Source organism: Cardiocondyla obscurior, linkage group LG10, assembly GCF_019399895.1.
Source record: "Cardiocondyla obscurior isolate alpha-2009 linkage group LG10, Cobs3.1, whole genome shotgun sequence".
Taxonomy (NCBI): Eukaryota; Metazoa; Arthropoda; class Insecta; order Hymenoptera; family Formicidae; genus Cardiocondyla; species Cardiocondyla obscurior.
In genome coordinates this window covers 1,991,286-2,010,957 of record NC_091873.1, presented here as the reverse complement: position 1 = coordinate 2,010,957, position 19,672 = coordinate 1,991,286, and the positions used below count along the sequence as shown (strand labels likewise).

Genomic DNA, 19,672 nt, shown 5'->3' with positions numbered 1-19,672 from the left:
TTTATTTAATAAAAAATAATATTAAAAGTTTGTTATCTTTTTATAATATTTGATTGTCTATCGGTTTCAAAAATATATATAGCATTTTTATGATATTAGAGCAAACCTTGCGCGCGCTTCGCGTGCACTGCCTTTCAATTTTCCTCATACAAGCGCTGAAATTGTAAAAAAAAATGCGACTCACCGTTGATGCGCAGCAGCAGAGTTGACGATACAGCAGACTGTAACAGAAAATTAAAAAAACATTAATTGTAGAGATGCTACAAAACATTAAATCTTAAAAAAAAAAGTTAACGCGATTCTAATTAGTATTTCAAATAAATAATTAAAAATAAAGTGTTTTGTTACGACAAGCTATATAGTTTTGTGTTAAGAAAAAGTAATCCTTACCCTGGGGTTGCTCTGCTGATGCACGATGCCTCTCCAAGGCCTCTTCCTCCTCTCAGATTATTAGACTTCCCGTCAGAATGGCTAGCTTCCTCTCCGAGTATCTAGCCTTCGTCCACGCACTGGTCACCTACAACAAGCCCGGATAATTAATTAAAATTACGCGAGTCTGTACAACACTTCTGAAATAGAAAGATTATCTCGGAGAGATGAGCGCATAAGTAAGGATGTAGCTTACATTAAGTAAAGAAGACGTAGCTGTAAGTGCTCTCCGCACACGGAGAATAGGGAGAAGGTAGTTTTCATGCTGGGAGTTTTCGCGTTGAACAAAAATGCGTATCACTTTCGGCATGGACAACGTGGTTCCGGCGTACATACGTGCGTCTCACTCGACCGCTGGAGAAGGACAGAGCGAGAGTGGGAGTAGTGGGAGAACGTAATCGTGCGCGGCACGTACGCCAGTGCTCTCCCCTCGCTCCTCACCCCCGATTACCTCACTCTCTCTCTCTCTCACCTCTACATATACAATTACATGCATTATACAAAATTTTATATAGCAAATAACCAATTTTTTTTTTAGATAAAAAAAGAAAACTGTACAATTATACATTCGTAATTTTAATACAGACGGTAATAAGGAAATGTAACGTATGTGACGTTGAAAATGTATGATGACAACCTTAGATAAATGATGCGTGAAGTATTGGTTTTATTTGCCTTGCCAGAGTCTCGAAATTATAAGGGCGATCTTGAGACATCGTTTCCTTGTGGCGGTGAACGGATATTATATTGAAAGTTTGGTATAATTTAATGCACGAAAATGGTTTCTCGAACGATGTTTACGATAAAGCCGGGCTTATTAAAAGCTGGAATTGAAAGTTCTTCCCGTGAAAAATATGTTAATCATATGGGCGAGATCGTAATCGACGATACTCACGATCGATCATCCGCGATCATATAATGATTAAATACTTGAACGTACGTGACAACTAGAATATCGATTTTTTTTTCTTTTTTTTTTTTAAAGTCGCCGGGAAAAATTAATTTTATCAATTTTATAAAGAAAGTAAAGCTACGTGGCTAATAAAATATAATTGGTATTAACGCTACTTGCTGCTAGTTTTAATTACAAATCAAGCGTAAAGAAGACGTTTGCTATTTCGTTGTCACTTCTAGCTTGTTCGCGGTCGTTGACATCCGCGGCGAACTCGCGTCCGGAGAAGATCCGCGTGCAAACTCGTGACAGAAATGCCGAAGCAGGAAGCGGCACGTCGCAGATAGAAGACGGTCGATTTCCAATCGTTCACCAGCGGACATATCGACCGGTCTCTCTCGACGGCTCGACATAGCTCCGCTGTCGGTGAAGAAAACGAGCAGAAGAACGGCGGGGCGAGAGCGCGCGGCGGGAGATAAGGCCTTTGAAGATAGCCGCAAGGTCAGCTCGTGGATGTGACCCTAGCATCCTGCCCGACTGAATTCGAGTTTAATGAATAAGTATTGAATCCCGCCTCTATCGTTGCCAATAAGAGCAAAGAGGCGGCGCGCCGCCGCCGCATGGAGGAGGAAATCGCTAAGCTTCTATTTATGAAGCGGCTTCGACGTGCAATCGAACGTCGGGAATCGATTAGGTTCGGCGTTTGTGCGCGCACGGGACAGCCCGCAACGTGACCCGATCGCAAATAAAGAAACTGCCTGCGCGATACGGCGATCGCAAATTTATCGGAGCCTCGCATCCCCCTTTTTCCTCCCGCCGTCATCTCTCTGTCTCTATGCGCACCCGGGTTATAATCCGACCCGTCGAGCGAGAGATGTTAGAAAAGTCGCGCTATTGCGCGCCGTCGGCTTAATTAACTGTAGCCAATCGGCGCGCTGCGTATTGAAACCATTTTCACGGCGATTCGAATTAGAGCGACCGACCGATCCACCGAAACGCCCGGTTCCCATGACGCGGAAACGAAGCGTACGTTAATCGTGTGTACCGGCAATTCGACGTGGTCAGGGGCTAGGAAGATGGCTAAATTATTTGGGAACGTTCCTCCCCGAGCGTCGATTATACATGAGAGCAACGCCGGCTCCGTTTTAGAATTAAAAAAAAAAACAAAAAAAAGTACTTACAAAAAATGAATCTAGTTTATTACCGTTTTTATTCGGAATTTCAAAACTTTTACTTCAACGTTACAGAAAAGATTCTCTGTAAGACGATCTTTGAAGGGCCACTTGGGCGTCGATTTCCTCGCTCGGCTAATCGTCGCAGGCGTCGTCGCATTTTCGCAGAGTCAGTTTGTCCCTGAGTACTTTCGCGGAGAAGAAGATTTTCCGCAAGGGAAGCTCGTTAGACTTCGGTAATTAAGTCGGCCGCGGGAAAGCCGCGTCCAGATGCGCCGCGCGGGGCGTATCGAATTCCCCCATGGGCCGCCGGGTCCACATTCCCATATTAACATAGAGATACGGTCACCCTACAAGCTTTACATTCTCTCTCCCTTTCCCCTTTCTCTCTCTTTCTCTCTCGCTTTTCTGTAACACATTTTGCATCGAAGGTGTGCGTAGCTCGCCTCTAATGGAGGCTCGCACGCGGCGCCACGTGGCATTGGGTTAAGCAAACTATCGATTATGGGATTTCACGCTAAGCACCTATAGGATTACACTGAGGATGGCCGATAAAGCCACTGGATTTGTTGCTCTTTTCGCGATCCCGCTACAACATTGTACGCCACTCTATCTGATCTGTCTCTCGCCCTGGCCTTCTGCCTCCCTCCCCCCAACATCCTCTTTATCACCTTCTTCCCTGTCTCACAAAAACCTCTCTTTCCTCTATTTCTTTGATAGAAAAATCCCGGCAGACCTGAAATTTTTCGTTCTTCCGAAAACATATCGATGCGTCGGAAGACTACAAAGACAAAAAAAAAAAATTACACAAAATAGTATAAGTATTTTATTTTCTTTATACGATCGACACGATTATATTTTAATCATCGTTGATTGATTCATCGCTACGGCAGTCGACGCGTGAATGATTGATGCGCGCATTTTTTACGATCCGATAAATCGGTCCCGTTTTTCGGAAAACCGGTCAACAACCGCGATTTCCGCAGAGTCGCAGTTCAGAATCTAACGACGATTTCCTTCAACTGTTTTTCGTTTCCTATAACGTCGCGTTTTTCATATCTTTCATATCTAAATCTATCGTACATTAAATCACGTCGGAGAAATTCCGGGCGTCGAAAGAGGGCCCGTTGGAAAATTACAGAACGATATCGATTAGCGCGCGCGGCGCAACGGCTCCGGCGACGCGAACTAGGCCGCGGCTCTCCGAGCTCTAAGAGGAAACATAAATCACCCGCGTGGAAAGTCGTGAATTCGCCGTTCCGATTTAAAGTTCCGCCGCGATCTATTTCCGTCCTATCAATCGGCACACTTGCCTCTCGCACTAGGAAGCCGGCGGGCCGGCTATCTGCCGGCCAATTAACGGATTCGTTGCTCGCGCGTGGTCATTATCGCCGGGCATAATTAATATCCCTCGGCGAGGGAACGGAGGCGGCGAGAGGACCGAGGACGAGAGAGGGATGAAAGCGAGATATCGGAGTGCTCGCAGCCAGCTCCGACGTGACCGTGACAGACTTTATGACGCCGCTATCAAAGGAAGTGAGGTCGACCTCGGGAATCGTTAACGGTCCGCTCCTCTGAACGCGAAATCACGCGGAGAATAACTCGAGACCCCCGTTTTTAGAGACCGACTTGTCTCGCGGGCCGATAAATTCGCGGGGTACCGTTCGCAGTGCCCAGGGCGGAAGCTTTTTTTAATCGCGTCGCGTGAAACCGGAGGCGGCTTGACTATAAGGTACTGCACTCTTGGGATGACCCCGGGCGCGCCAGGCGGGCACGCCAGCCTGCTGCGCGTATCATTTTAAATCACTGCCGACGCTCGAAACGAAAGAATCTGCCGCGAGGTCGACCCTCGAACTACCTAAGATTGTCTGAATTAAATCCCACTACGTTACCTGCTTGAAAATCGGCTGGACTACGAAACGCGTCGCCTCGTTAAAATCAACGAATTAATTTTGCCCCGTTATCACCAATTGGCGGTGAGAGAAAACTGATCCGCCGATCTCTCGAAATTTCAAAGGGTATCAATAGCCCGCGTTACATGAATGTCGATCCTCTCCATAACCCTCGTACTTTAAACGGAAATTTTAGAAGTGCGCGATGCATCTTTGAGAGATCAATCAGGGGGGGAGGGGAGGGGGGGCAAAATTTCCGAAGGCGCGCTCGTCGATCAACGGGCGTTTCTTCGACCTCGCACGTGACTTCGTCAACGTTTTGACAACGTTTAGCGGGCCGGCTTTCCCTCCCTTTGCCGGCCCTTTTAAAGGGATGATGGATGCCCGGCACGCGACTCGCTTCAACACCCCGAGGAGAGGCTCAATGGATATTTAGGACAATTCGCGCGTGCGTTCTCGTACCAAACAATTCATATATCACCTGGGCGACGTCGCGAAATAATAGGGAAATGAATTCGCGCGAAGGATGGAAATCGCAGACCTAATCGACATTCGGTATTAAGCGAACGCGACGCCATCAGCGTAAATATCGCAGAATCATTTATTCTCACGAGCAGATCTCCTAAAAGATCTGCAAATAATTAATATCAAATTCCTTTGCATCTTACGCTTCTTCCTTCTGTCAAAAATGTTTTTCTTTTCATTAATCACGTACAGAAATCATTTAAAACAAACCACGAGTAATGATAAGATTTTAATTCTCTCCGAGTTTCTTTAGCAAATCATTTATTATTAATATTTACGAATAAATTTGTTATGAAAGAGTGTAATACGTAACGCCAGTTACACAAGTCGGCGGTGATCATCGGCCTAATTTCCCAGTTGGGTGAATGAAAGAGCGAAACGCGAACCCCCAAAACGATTTCGCTGCTATAAAAGTCAAGTATAGTCCCGGACAATAATGCTCGTGATCCAAATATAATTTTTGTCAGTGGGGCGCAATAACAGTCAAAATCACCCTCGGTTGCCGGTGTTAGTGGCCTCGTCCCGAAATCATAGGAAAGCCACCCCTTGTTACGACCGGCGCTTTACATCGCCCCGAAAACTTAATACGAACTCGGTCCGAACTACACCCCGTACTCAGGGTCGGTCTATCGCGGTTACCGTGAACTTTGTCCCGTGTAGAGAATTTATTGCCCTGTCGACTGTACGTTTTCCAGAATTATACAGTCAAACTTTTGCCTTCTCATTTTCTTTCGGGAAAACTTCGCCCATCGGTGTCTCCATTTTAAAACAATTTTAATCACCCTTGTAATTTTTTTTTTTCTGCTATTTCATAATGTCACATTATGACTCGACGTGTCAAATGCAACTGTAATCGATACTCGACGAATTTTTTTTTCTTTCTTTTTTTCCTTTCTTAAATAAATATCGCAAATAATAAATTGTACAAAGTGAATTAACGCGAGCGCGTATGGTCGCAATTAAAATGAATACCAACGAGGAATTAATCTACAGTTATTTCGTATGTTGCGTTACTTTTCTGTGGAAATTAATTTCAATCAATAATTTCAACGATTCTAAATTATGTGGCCCGCACAATTCGCGCACCACTCGTAAATAACTAATCTCCCGTGTAGCCAACAAAGTCCCATACGTTTTTGGTGTTAAGTGGCACCGCCGGTCGACGTCTGGCGGCGCAACTGACGGCCGAATAAAGGGCAAATAAATTAAGTTAATGCGCTCCACACACGGCCGGCAAGCGCAATCTTCCTCTCGGCCGCTCTCGCATTAACGGCCGGAGGTTCTCCCTCCGCTCGCGCCATTGTTCAATGGAATTTGTAATTTAGATTGATACCGAGGCCCCGGACTCCGGCCCCACGGACGGCCGAGCGACGCTTTCGAGAAATCTTCCCGTGGAACCCGCCATCGCGCCGCCCGTAAATAATTCGTCGCGGCCCGCGAAATTTATGGAGCACCGCGACAGCGATGGCAAAACTGCTTCGCAGAATGCGTTCCAGTAAAGTCAACGAGCTCTTACGTGCGCAATAAACGAGAGAGCCTCGGCTAAAGCTACGATGAGCAGAGCCGCATCTGACGGGCTCCGATAAGAAGAGTTGAGGAATAAGAAGCAAATAAACTGACGAAGTCGCATAAATCTTCGCGCGGTTTCACACAGTAAACGCAATACATAACATTTTCAATTATTGCGTTTAAATAAATCGTGAGTTTTAATTCTAGATTAATTATTCTCAGTTTATAAGAAATATATGTATTTGCTGTATATAAAATTTTGTTTTTTTTTTTTTCTTTCCTAGGAACAATCTCCTCGTGAGACTGCCCCATGTAGAAGACGGTTCTGTTCTAACTTTTGGATCTTAATGCCTGAAAGTTCGCGCGAGTCCCGAGAGATCTTCGCAGGTGGCTCGCGCCGCGAAGGAGAAGCTGGTTTGCGGTTTCTCGCGAAATTTATGATGATTAAACGCTCGGTCCGGTCGGAGGTGCGACGATTTCATTGATCTATCCGTATCCATCACGGTCTTCTCGGACAAATTGGATTATGATTTTATGCCGCGCTACGTCGAAATGTAAACGCACCACGTGGTGATTGCCGATCGTGCGAAAAAGAGAGAGGTGCGCAGGTGAGCACATTGCGCGCGTCGAACAAAGCTTTCTCGGGCGTTCGCGATAATTATTAGCGCAGACTTTTAACAGCCGGCGATTGTAACCGATAAATTTATATACGAACGTCTCAACGACGTTCTGCAATGCGTAATTATTTCGCAGTAATAACAAATCCATTGCCGCCGGATTAAAATAAGAAATGACTCACCGGTAGTGCCCGTCGCTACGTTGCGATGTGATCTGTAAAGATACAAAATATAAAGTTATAAAATATAAAATACCAAAAAGATATGCAATTTATAAAAAAGTACAATGTAAAATGCAAGTCACGCTTGTTTTATAATAAATTATTTTCTTTTATTAAACGTGTTGTTTTATTTCGTAAGAATTTTTTTATAATTAATAAAATTAATTTCTTTTTTCTTTTTTTTTTATCTTGTCTTATCTCCGGACTTAGGCACTTCGAATGTGCCTATTTTGAATCAGTGGACTCGAGCGTGCGAAGATGCAAGAAAAATACGTCCAGATAATAGTACAACTGATAGCAACGTCCAACTGAAACGCCGGCCATTCCTCTTACTATTTTCGCTTCTCTCCCTTCTCTCGCCTAATTTTCGGTTCGCCGGAGTTACCGTCGTCGACCGAGGAAATAGTCCTTTCAACCCTAAATAGTTCTCTGGTGAACTGTTCCATTTATTGACGTCGCGCAAACAAGTACAATATATGCAGTTGTGCTTTCACTATCTTCGCAAAATTATTTTGTTAAATATAATAAATTGCAGAGTGTGATTTATATATATGTATATATTTTAATTTATTACCAAGATTCTTACTCATCGATATCATAATTAAAAAATCTCGCAAAAGACAGGATAAAGTTTTCCAATTTTTATTTAATACTCATTAATATAGGTATTATTTCAATAATAAACGTATAAATTTATAAATATATTCGAAAGCGTAATGCAAAAGAATTAAATAAAATCGTTATAAGAAAATGGCATCGATAAATTTAAGTAAATGCCGAACTTATCGTCGCACGAAACGAGCTAATTTGCATCAGACGATAATCTATACGTAATTATCGTATTTATTGCGCGTTCCCCAGAGTAGACAGATTTCCGATATCATCCGATTGGCACACCCGTTATAATCACACCTACGGCCTAGGAGGGATGAAAGTAATTAATTGCCATGGCAACACCGAAAGCGAGTTCGAATTCCTCTCGTGGTCGGATCCTTCGAGTGCTGTGAGGACTAGGACTGCTAGGACCGCTCTCGAAATCCTAGAATTTGTTTTTCCCCTTCGCTTCAGCCCCATATTTCGATTGACACGCGATATTTCTGTTTCATTGATTTCTTTATAATTAATTATAACACACATTTATCTAATTGCTTATCGAACAGACCCAATTTCATAAATTAATTGTAAAAAAAAAAAAAGAGATTAAATATTTTATTGTTAATATTATTTTAGATAATATTATCATTTTTTTGCGAAGATTTGATCGAACAAAATATGTTGTACTTATAAAATGTTCACTTGCAAAAAAATCCAACGGCATGGCGAGTCTACTTGTTGGTCAAGCAACCTGATTGTGAATCGATCGACTTTATTGGAGGCAGGGAAGATCGCGGGTTGATGGCATCACCGTGGGGGGAAAAGTACGCGGTGGAAAGACCGCTCCTAACAAATAGTCGTTTTCTCTGAGGGGCGCCGCGTGCCCCAACTCGTTTAACAAGGTGTCGGACGCCCCGGAACGCGACGCTTTCATCTCGACCGACCGTGGGTCGACTTTATCTTCATCTCGATGCCGAGACTTGCGTTCGCGAATCCCGCGGGTGAATCACGTACATTCGAATTGATATCGCTGTCGGATACCACGCTTTCGAGTAATCGCGCTTAATTGATCATCCTTAGCGTCGCGCGATTTTTTTTTTCTTCTCTCTTTTTTTTTCTTTTATTTATGCTTAATGAGGCTTTTATCGTCGCACTCGTGGGAAACAGTAAAATTTTATTTAACGCTCATTGTATTTAATAAGGAAAGAAGTTGAGGACCTTGTTGAATCGTTTATTGCTCTAAACGTGCAACATGTCCCGTTGTCATTACTCTCATAAGGAACGTACGCGCGTCGCGAACGCGACCAGTTCTTATCTCCAACAATAAATACTTGTGCAATTGGAATGCCAACGATTGGCAGATAAAGAGACGAGGAACAAGAGCGGCACATTCGAGCAGAACAAAGGGATGGCTGGCGCGGAGGCGAAATTAAAATAAACGGCGGCAAGAAATCGCATTTTCAGCTCTCTCTTTCTCTAGCTTGTTTTTCTCTTCAATTTGCTTTGTCTCTCTGCCATCGTTTTCGCTTCACGCGCGTTGCGCTGCATAGATTTTATTACGGTATTTAAGCGTTCTCGCGACAACGATATGAGATCGTTCATATCGCGCTAATTTTTTCCGACTAATTTGCTTCAAGGGCCTTGGAAGTGTTTTTTTTTTCTTTTTTTTTTCTGAGACATAACGCGATGCTTATTAAATAAATGAGGAAAAGAAAAAGTGACGAAATATTAGCTATATTTTGCGTCCAATTATAATGAAAAAGTTAGTCTTGGAATTAAATAAAAATATTCTCTTATTTACTTATAGCTTCTTGCCAATATTAAAAAATAGTTTGTAATTTTTTTTTTTTAATTAAATTTTCAGAATTTAAATTTTGTAAAACTGAACAATAAGATTAAAACTTTTACGCGATTGATCGGACAGCCTCAAAGGCTCTTCGCCGCTATCGTTACCGTCTTATATCTCGCTCCTTTTCTGACGTAAAATCCTCGATTATGCGGATGCTGCGTGAATGCCCCCTTCCAACACCAGCCATCTTTTTACGACGCTAAACCGTGCCCCTTTTTTTCCCGTGCACCCTTCGCGGCGAACGGACGTGCACGCTTACGTATATGCGTGCAACGCCTCGGTGAAGAAAAATAACAAGGATACTCGCGCCATAATGAAGACCTCAAGGCGCCGCGCCTCGGCGATAATTACAGGGAGCCAACCTTACAACCTTCTAAGGGCTTAAATGTTAAACGTTATACATCTCGACACCACTACGGTAGCTTTTATGGTACGCGCGCAATCTCTCTCGTTGCTCCTCTTCCACTCGCTCTATTTCCCTTCTGGAGAGGCACCTCCGCCTCCTCTACCCCCCTTTCCCCTCCCTTTCTTACCTCGTCACACTCAGGGTCTAAGGACGATCTTACTCCAGCGCGTTCGCGTCGGGCAGGTTCCGAGAGCCGGTCCGCGTAGAAACTAATGAAACTCGAGCCTGAAACTTCTCGTCCCTCGACAGGCCCCGCCGGTATATCTTCCGACAGAAATATATCTTTTATCTTTCCACGGTCGTGCGGGGATGGAGGAAAACACGCGTCCGGCTTAACGTCTTTCGTGTCCCGTGAAGAAGCGTACCGCCGCGCGGTGCGAGAAGCGAGACCTAACCTAACACGCCGGTGAGGATTTGTCCCTTGAAGCCGCGGCCGCGCGCGTTTTCGCCCTGTAATCATCGCGGTTCCAGCTTTTCACCGGACGCGGTTTCTTCAACGTTACCTTTAATCATACCCAGCTCGAGCGTCGTGAGGGAGGATCGGCCGCCGGAAAGCGGAGAGGAGGAGGAAACGCACGGCGGCGGCTGTCGGGATACTGTGTGCGCGCGCGTTCGTTATGCGTCAGCGTAACGATCGCAGGATGAAGATGTTACGTGCGTTAGGAGATCGCTCGACGGCCGTGGGCAACGAGAGGATTTTAATTGAACGGGCTGATTCGCCCTGCGCAAATAACGTCCCGAGAAAGACCGCCGGTGTCTTGCGAGCAATTCGCGCCGCGATCCCCGGTATTTTTTCGGCACGGAACACAGCAGATTTCCCTTAAATCGGTATTTTAACCGAACACCCTCGGGAGCAAATGCGACGCCTCGGGGATAAAAATCCGATTCCTTTCTCTCTTATTTGATTTTTTCTTTTTTTTTTTTTTTTTCTTTGTAACAAGATTCTTGAATGAAACAAAGATACTCTTTCGATATATTCCGATTTACATTTTCTGACACTTCAGGAAACGCGCTTGGCGAAATTATGCCGAAAGTTTCCTGTGTTTAATGTGATTCACGCGACGCCGCGTAGATTACCATGTAAAGGGTTGTTACTCCTAGTAGTATTGCGGACATTACCATATGATGAAATATAATGGAGGTGCGATTTTCGCGTACAATTTATTCACGTGTTGTAATTATTTTAGGAGGAGAGGAGGGGAAAAAAAAAGAGGCGTGTAATAAACGTGTAATTAACGTCTGCGTGCTTTCTCGATATTCGGTGGTTCTAAATTTCGCGGGTCTCCAGACGATGATCGTCTTAATGATGATCAGGGAGGGGGGAGAGAAGAGCTTCTATCGTCGTTCTTTTTTCGCTTCGTCGCCCTCCCGCCTTGCTCTTGCCCTTTTTTTGCCCGCGTAACGGGCGTCGTAAAGCGGACAATAAAAAAGACCACGAAATTTCACGGTGCGCGAGCCGCGCTAAAGGGCGACCGACGTCGGGGCATCGCGGCGCGGCGCGCGAGCCCGTCAATTTAAAGTTACAAATTCGGCCGTAAAAGGAGCGCCGTGAAAGCGGCCCGCCGGTTTTAAAAAACGAGGCATAGCGAAAGGCGGGAAGGGACAAGAGTGAAAAAACATAAGAGATCAAGCGGGAAACCGAGAGAGATATATTGTATTCCGTAGAAATTTCTCGGAAGCAAAAATGTACGCGGGCGCGTGTGCGTGTATGCGTGCGTGTCACGCACGGTGAAAATGAGGCATGCGCGAAGTTGAAATAATAAGCATAAGAAAGTATAATTACCGTTAAAGCTGTGTAAACAAACCACGAGATACAAGACCGACTTAATGACGAATGATGGATCTGTATCGCGAGATGAGGAAACAAGCAGCACCTGCGGTTGTAACATTTTTATTATTTTCTTTACTTAGTGCTAAATTATACAAACCGATTATTAGTCCTGCCTACTCCGTCATTAACCGTTACCATTTATTATTAGTCATTGATAATCACTGACGTTTGTATCCGATAGCAATCGATGCGTGTTTGCGGTGCGCCGATGGTTTTATTAAAACCGCCCTGTTCGAATTGCCCTTTCTTTCTCTTTTTCCGCGAGCAAAACGGCATCGGCGTCTCTCGGAACGAACGCTTGCTGCCGTGTCCGCAAAATTCCGGGCGCGTTGAGAGCGATACAATCTACGGTCCGCTCTCGTTGCTCATAAAGTAATAATCGCGAGCTCGGGATTCAACGCGGCCGGCGGACCATTACGGCATCGCGAGACCGCCCTCGAACGAACGAACATGTGGCGTCGCCCGGGGTTGTTTCGCGCCCGCGCGCACCCAGAGTGGCGCCGGTCCATTCGGACAGGAGCAACCTCCTGGCGGCGTTGGCGGCGACCGGTGAATCAGTACCCAAGGTGGCCGTAAATCTGTCCCCCAGAGGCAAGCCCGGCAGAGGAAAAGCCAACCACCCACCCCCTTTCTGTCGTCTCGCCCCCGGCGACCGAACGATTCACCCCCTTCCCCACCTCCCCGGCCGCCGTTGCGTACTATAGCCTGCGAGGGATCGTAACGCGCCGCGGACAAGTGTTATGATATGGCTTATAAGTGAATGCCACCCTCTAATCGGAATATACGAGCTCGATTGTCGCGAGGGTGGAAATTCAGCCGACTCCCCCCCCCTGCCACCCGCGCGGTCCTGCACGTTCTTCGTTTACTAGTCCTTTTTGATTTTTCATGTAACGGGCACGGTCACGTTCTTTTTTTTTTATTTTTTTTTATTTAAGCCACCCCAATTGCGTCTGCCTTCCGCCTTATCTGTCACGTTTTCCGTCTCCCCGCTACTTTATACGTTTAATATTTTCATGCATTTGTGAGATATCGTTAACGTCGACGGATTAGAACTAACCGACGTTTTCTCTAACTCGATCTCTAAAATACGCTATTAAAATATTATGTAGCAATCGCAAGGTATTCTATGCGAAAGAAAAAAAATTGTAATTTTTCACCGTATGCTTCTAAAAGATTCCACCCCAGAGTAATATAAATTTTTCTCTTTTTTTCTTTTCCCCTTCTCGCGAATGTGCGTGCTCTTCTCTTTTCTCCTCTCTTCCTCCAGTTTTTATACTTTCTCAGGTCAATGTTATACAGGGTGTCCCAGATCAGTGGACGATGCCGAAAATGATAGGTAGATTTAATCGAATTAAAACGAAAAGTCCTGTACCATTTTGAAAAATTCTCAATAGTTTTCAAGAAAAAAATTAATTTATGTACGCGTAAGAGCGACGAGGAAGCGTGGGCTGAGTGAGCGCGACAGACGACGGTGCCATTTCTAGTCATTCGTCTGTCGCGCTCACTCACGCGCAGCTTTCTTGTCGCTCTTACGCTTATAAATTTTATATATTTTAATTTTTTTCTCGAAAACTATTGAGAATTTTTCAAAATGGTAAAGGACTTTTCGTATTAATTCGATTAAATCTACCTATTATTTACGGCATCGTCCACTGATCTGGGACACCCTGTATATTATTTTCACTTTATATAAATCTCGCTTTTCCGCTTTTCCTCGTTTTTCGACATTAGAAAAATCTTTCTATACGCTTTATGGTTAAAATAAGTTTTCCACGCAAAATAGAATTATTTATAAGTTTTTTGTGTGCTTAAAAAGACGCGCGAAAAGGAGCGATGTGATTTTTGAGCCGTTCAAATTATAGTATTTCGGGGTGACACTGGTTTCGCGACGAACTCGGCTTATCGAGATAACGGCGATAATTTATCTCGGTGAGGTGCGTCGAATCGGAGCTCAAGAAGCTGTGATCCGCGTATAATTCGGCCGAACGAGTCAGGGAGCGCAATACGGGGTGGTCGAGGGGTCGGAGGGGGCTGGAACGTTGCCATCTATCGTTCTATTTGTTAGCGGGCTTAGCAAATCACCCCAACGAGCTTAGCGGGTACTTGGAACGGGGGTGCTAAGCCCTGCCTTTTGCGCGTCGGTCCGCGTGAAACGCCACCTTCGTGATATCGACGCTAATTCGGGATTAAAGGCTACGAGATGAGAACTGAACCCCCGATATACCCGATGTAAATACAATAATCTCCGACGTAAGTCCGTACATACGTTCCGCCGTTTCTATACACCCAGATTTCACGAGTTCTCTTTTAGATCTATCTCCCAGTCTCGCTTCTCTGTCTCTCTCGGCGTCTGCCCCTTAGCTAGGTTCTTTCCGCCGCGGATGCTTCTAGTTTTTCTTTTGCGTCAGTCTTCAAACATTCGCGAGAACTTGACGAGTGTTCTCGCGCATGACTGTCCGAAGGCTTCGCGTGCTCGTAATTGCCGGACTCTCCTCGGGGTTGCGAACCGGTAACGAGGCGAGATTTCTGCCGAGAGAACGCTCCTCGATTCCGCTCGCACGACGGACTGGCGATGATGATTCGCTCTATTTGTGTTTCAGTACCCGCCATTATGCGCCGATTATATATATATGCGCAAGAATAATTTAATGCCGACTACCATCGCGTGGTTACAATCTTAGAACGTTAGGATTCTGACATATCGCTCGTGGGATTTCACGTGTTCGGATGTGTAACGAGGAAATATCGCAGAAACGACTGGGTGATGAGTCGTTTTAACTTGCACCTTGCGAGCCACTTATTTATCACGCCGCTGCGTATCAAAAATTTCGATCTAACACCTCGCCTAACGATTTTTGAAATTAATTTCATATTTAAATATAATTATTTATATCATTCAAATATTAAGTAAATTAATTTATCGATCGTACATTTTTAATATCGCGCTAATATTAAAAATTTAATTCGGTTCCTTGGTTAAAGTAGGTTGAGCTTGTAATTCTAAATTATCGGGCTAGAGTGCGGGGCAGTTTATAATGTCAATGATAAGGTATCGTATCGGTGTCAAGAGTATACAGTGTAAAAAGTAAATCTATCGAGACGTGCGTAGAAAAAAAAAGAAGGAAGAGAGCAGCGAGCCGATTCTTACTGATTTCCTACGCCAGGGAGACACGAAAGCGATATCGCGTATACGTATCCCTCGGGGGGTGCGATGGTTATTTTTATTTATGAGGAAACCACCATGAAAAGGGACCCGCCGCCACCGCCGCCGCGGCAGCTCGACAATCCCCGCAGCAATCTGTTGGGATTTCCACAAGTTGAATTCTCTTGGTCGGCATGCCCGGGGCGTGTCGGGACTTAACGATAATCGCGTCTACTTTTTCATCGACGATTCTTCCGCTACACATATCGGCTGTACTCGGGCCGGCTTTTAATAGCGCACTGCAATACCTTAATCTTCAAAGTCGTAACGTATCTCAAATTTCGAAACTCTCGCTCTCCCGACAGTCAAATCTTTGATATTAGTCTAGCCATTTTTCTAAAATTCTATCGTCCCCTTTCCTCTCCCCTTTTTTTTTCCTATCCTTTTCTGTATAATTCATATAAAATCCCGCTTAATGAATTTATAAAATCCACTTCTTGGAAATTACCTCTGGAAAACGTGTCGTGTATCATTCTGTTGTTCATCCAATTCTACCGAGTTTATTTCGCTCTCGTCGGCATTCGTGGAAGATAATTGTCGCGGAGAGCGAGAGCCGGCGCAGCAAATTCAACCCCGAAGAGCCTGTAATGCGTGTGTCTACGCAACCGCGGTCGTAGGGGTCGGGGCTAGTTGCGTAGCCTGCGGCCGAAGTCCCACGGGTCCCATAACGCAGCTAGGGGGACACAAAGCCGGGGATATCCTTCGCTGTTATCGCGTACCGATGCCTCGATGCCATATGCACGAGTGGTTACGCGTTAAGGATGTCGTTGCACGTGCAACGAACGTTAAAACACATATAGTATTTTCCGGGACTAACTCGTTCCCGACGAGATAGAATGTAGATTTAAATGTCGAACGTTGAACGAAAAAAGTAATCTCAAAAGACAAAGCGCGGAAATATATATCAAAAGTTTTAACCTTTTTAATTTTTATAATTAATGATTATATATAATGTAAATATGTATGGTATGTAAAAAAATAAAATAATTATACTATTATTCTTTTGTTATCTGATTGTCACTGGTGCTGTTTCGTGTCACACGGCTCGAAGTTTTACTCGTGTAATTTTTTAATCGCAAAAAGTGAAGATCTATGATAATATAATCATTTCGCAAGGTAAAGGTTTGCGCGATTTCGGGACCGCCTCTGAATAGCGCTGAAGGAGGAAAACGAGGGAAAACGCGCGCTAGAAAGCGATCCGTTCTGCTGTGCCTTTACGATAATCGTAAAACGGATACCGCCGTTTGGAAAAGGGACTACGAATCCCAGACATATTTTCGCCAGGTTAGCAAATTGTCTGATTCCTCACGGTATCGCCATGGGGCCACCCTCTGCGGGCGAAGACGTCCACAGGGATGTTATCCCCGTGATCTAGCACGAACTTTGGTCGCGAAAGGAAAGACAGCGTAAAGTAAATCCGAGGAAATCTTATTCACCTTTAGCTATATCGCGGACACGCTGTAAAGATGCCAACATATATTTTCTGTAATCTAGAACAATTTTTTCCTTTATTTAAAATTATTTTTAATAATAAAAAAATTTACGTGTTAAATATACATATATTTCTATTAAAACCACATTTATTACACGACTTCTCCTGGTTTCTCGCTATTAAAGAGTTAAAGGGTTGACGACGCTTTTTAATGATTTCTGGGTCTGCTAATTACTTCCGTCGAGTTCTCGCCAGTTTTGTGAGAAAAAAAAAAAAAAAAAAGAAAAGAAAAATACTGTCATTCATTTTGGGGAAACTGCGGCCACTCGACGTCGGTGGAACTGTAGGTGAGGCAATTTAAAAGGCTAATTCCCGGACGGAAGTGAACGGGACGACGAAAAAGTCGCAGGGTGTAAAGAGAAGTGAGGAGGAGGGGGTCGAAGAAGGAGATAAGGTCTTGAGGGAGGGATAGGAAATTAGGCTGGCTGGTTTTTTGGCAGCTTCGCGAGGGGTGGCGTGATTCGGGCGACACTGAGGGGTGGCGAGAGGGCTGCACCGAAAAGTAAACCAATTTCGTGGCTTGTTTAAAGCCGAAGTCAGAAACGCCGTGCGGTCCCCCCGAGTTATTTCGCGTAGGTAACGCGCCGTGAAATTACGATGATACGCGAATCAATGGACGCCGAGGGTGGCGGCACAGGCTACGCGTGAGAACCACCTCGGAATTTTTCAAGATCGATCGTACCGAGCCCGCCACCAATTTGGCGGCTTCATCAATTTTTATCAGAGACCGTAAAGCCGTCGGCGAAAGGTCTTGGGATCGTTTTCGAGCGCGACACCGCGATGTGTACGCCAGCGTTTCTCGTTACGCAGCAAAAAATCCCGTCCGACGGTAGCTTTAAAAAAAAAATCTTCTCACATTATTGAACGCCGTACATATAAAAAATAATTTAAGCACCAGATAAAAAAAAAAAAACATGTCGCGCCTTTTTTAAGTACCACAAAGATGAAATGGTCAGTTTACGGTATAATAAAGATTTTTCCAATTTCCCTCGGGCTTTTGAGCACGTCGAGTAAGTGAAGATAGGAAAAGTAAATACGGCGCGTGAAAAATATATCGCAAACAGGTTAGCAGATGGACGCGAGGCGAGGGACCTCGTCGTGTCATCGGCGGGTGATTCTTCGCGCAGGAAATATTCGTGGATGATTGTGCCTATTTTGCGGCAACCCACTCGACACAACGAAGGGTCGAGAGAGCCACTCGACTTTCCCATTTCCTCGACAAACGAACGCCGTCGTGAAACGCGCGAGGCGACAATGGGTCGTCATTGAGCTCACCAACAATGAAGGCCACTCTGGCAGCCTCCTTCCTCCGGAAGTCGTGGCTAATGTGTTTGATTAGGACGACCAGCGGAGGTACCTCGATCGGCGCGAGCCTCGTTAGCGCATAATCGATATCCGTTTAACTTCGCGACGGAACGTGAGCGGAAGTCGCGAGTCGTGGCATCTTCCGCGAGAATCAGAGAATCGTGAAACGCAAAATTTTTATTCAAAAACATGTAGATTTTGTCATTAAAATTACAAATAATTATAAAAAAAAAAAAAACTACCAACTTCTTAGATATGAAAATAGAATTTAGAAGCTTTTCGGGAAAACCTCGAGGTTTTGTGAAATTCTGTCCGAGTCCGTGTCTCGATTACATCGCGGTGTCCCATAAAAGAAACGCCCAAATCTGAATTTGCAAGCGTTCCGCAGACGTCGAGCAACAATATCGCGAGCATCGTTCACGTGTCACTTATCTTTCATCGCGACCCCAGAAGGCCGGCGCCCCGATATTGCCGCGTTGGTAAGACCAAGGGACCAAAAGCGGGAGTCCATTAAAGCCTAAGTCCCGTGCGAAGCGCGATGCGTCATTGAGATACAAGAGAATCTTCGTAATAATAACTCGTAGCTCTCGATACGGCGGGCTCGCCACCCTCGGTGGGGAAGAGGCTCGACGCGGGGGCGCGTATATCTCTTTGCGGATTACGAAATATGTTCTCCGATATATAATCCGCGGGCGCACACGCGCTCTCGGTGCCATGTCCTTCGGGGGGACATCGAGATTATCGTTCGCGATAAGCTAATTTTTCGGCCTCGACGAGAAAAATTGGAAATCGGACGTCGTGACGCGGCCGGTAACCCTGAACACCAATAACGATAGTAATGAAAAGGGCGAATTGTCTTTGTAAATCGTGAGTCACGCTAGCGGACATGTTTCGTTGGTCTAATTTACGTTAAGTATAAGCCTCAGTATCGATTATCTCCGACCGGCTATCCCCCGTCGGGTCACAAAATGCGCCGATCGGGTACCTACCGCTCTCGCAGAAATCGCTTCACGTTTCGGACCGATCGCGCGCGGAATAAGTTACTGCTTCTCGCGAAGCCTGGGTTTAATCTGACTCGCGTCCACGTGCATACCGCGAGATGCCGAATTGAAGAAGCGAAACTCACGCGGGCTCGCGCCATTCCTCTTCGCCGCCGGCATAACTTGGCGCGACGGCATCTTTATCGCACTCGTGGGAACATAGCGGCCGAATGTACATCACCGCCGCAATATTCCGCAAAACGCGCGCATACGTTTCGCTTAACGCCGCATCGCCCGCCTACCTCCCTACCCGCTCGCGAAACCGCTTTATAAGCTCGCGCCGTCCCTGTGCCCTCTTTCTCCTCCTCGATCCTTTTTTCTCTCCCGCACGCTTCTGGGGAGTAGCTACATTCAATGTGCCGGCCATATCTCAGCTGCGGGAGACACTTTAATGAAAAATCATACCGCGAATGCACGTACCACCGGGTATAGAGCAGATATTTCAGTCGAAATGAGATTTTAGACGGGAATAAATAAGAAGCGTCAGAACGCAGGGACCCTTGGAACTTTGGCGAATTATCTGTGTGCCCGACAATTTTCAGACAAAAACACCCTTTGAACCTTCCCTGACAATCAGCATTACCCATCGTTATTAATTAATATTAATAATAAGCAAAAAATATGTCTGAATTAAAAAACTTTGTGAAAATTTGCATAAGATTAATATTTTATCGTTAAACTTTATTATTAAGGCAA

The 19,672-nt window shown here is 45.1% G+C and overlaps 1 protein-coding gene across 2 annotated transcripts in view; it reads right to left on the bottom strand.

Moving 5' to 3' along the window:
• Positions 1-19,672, bottom strand: part of LOC139106264 (homeobox protein unc-4) — a 111,368-nt gene that overhangs the window by 38,692 nt on the left and 53,004 nt on the right. For both annotated transcript variants that reach the window (XM_070662869.1, XM_070662870.1), the window contains 3 exons: positions 7,219-7,250; positions 391-517; positions 185-221 (listed from right to left, as the gene is read on the bottom strand). The gene's annotated coding sequence lies outside the window, so the exon portion shown is untranslated. The remainder of the gene's footprint in view (positions 1-184; positions 222-390; positions 518-7,218; positions 7,251-19,672) is intronic.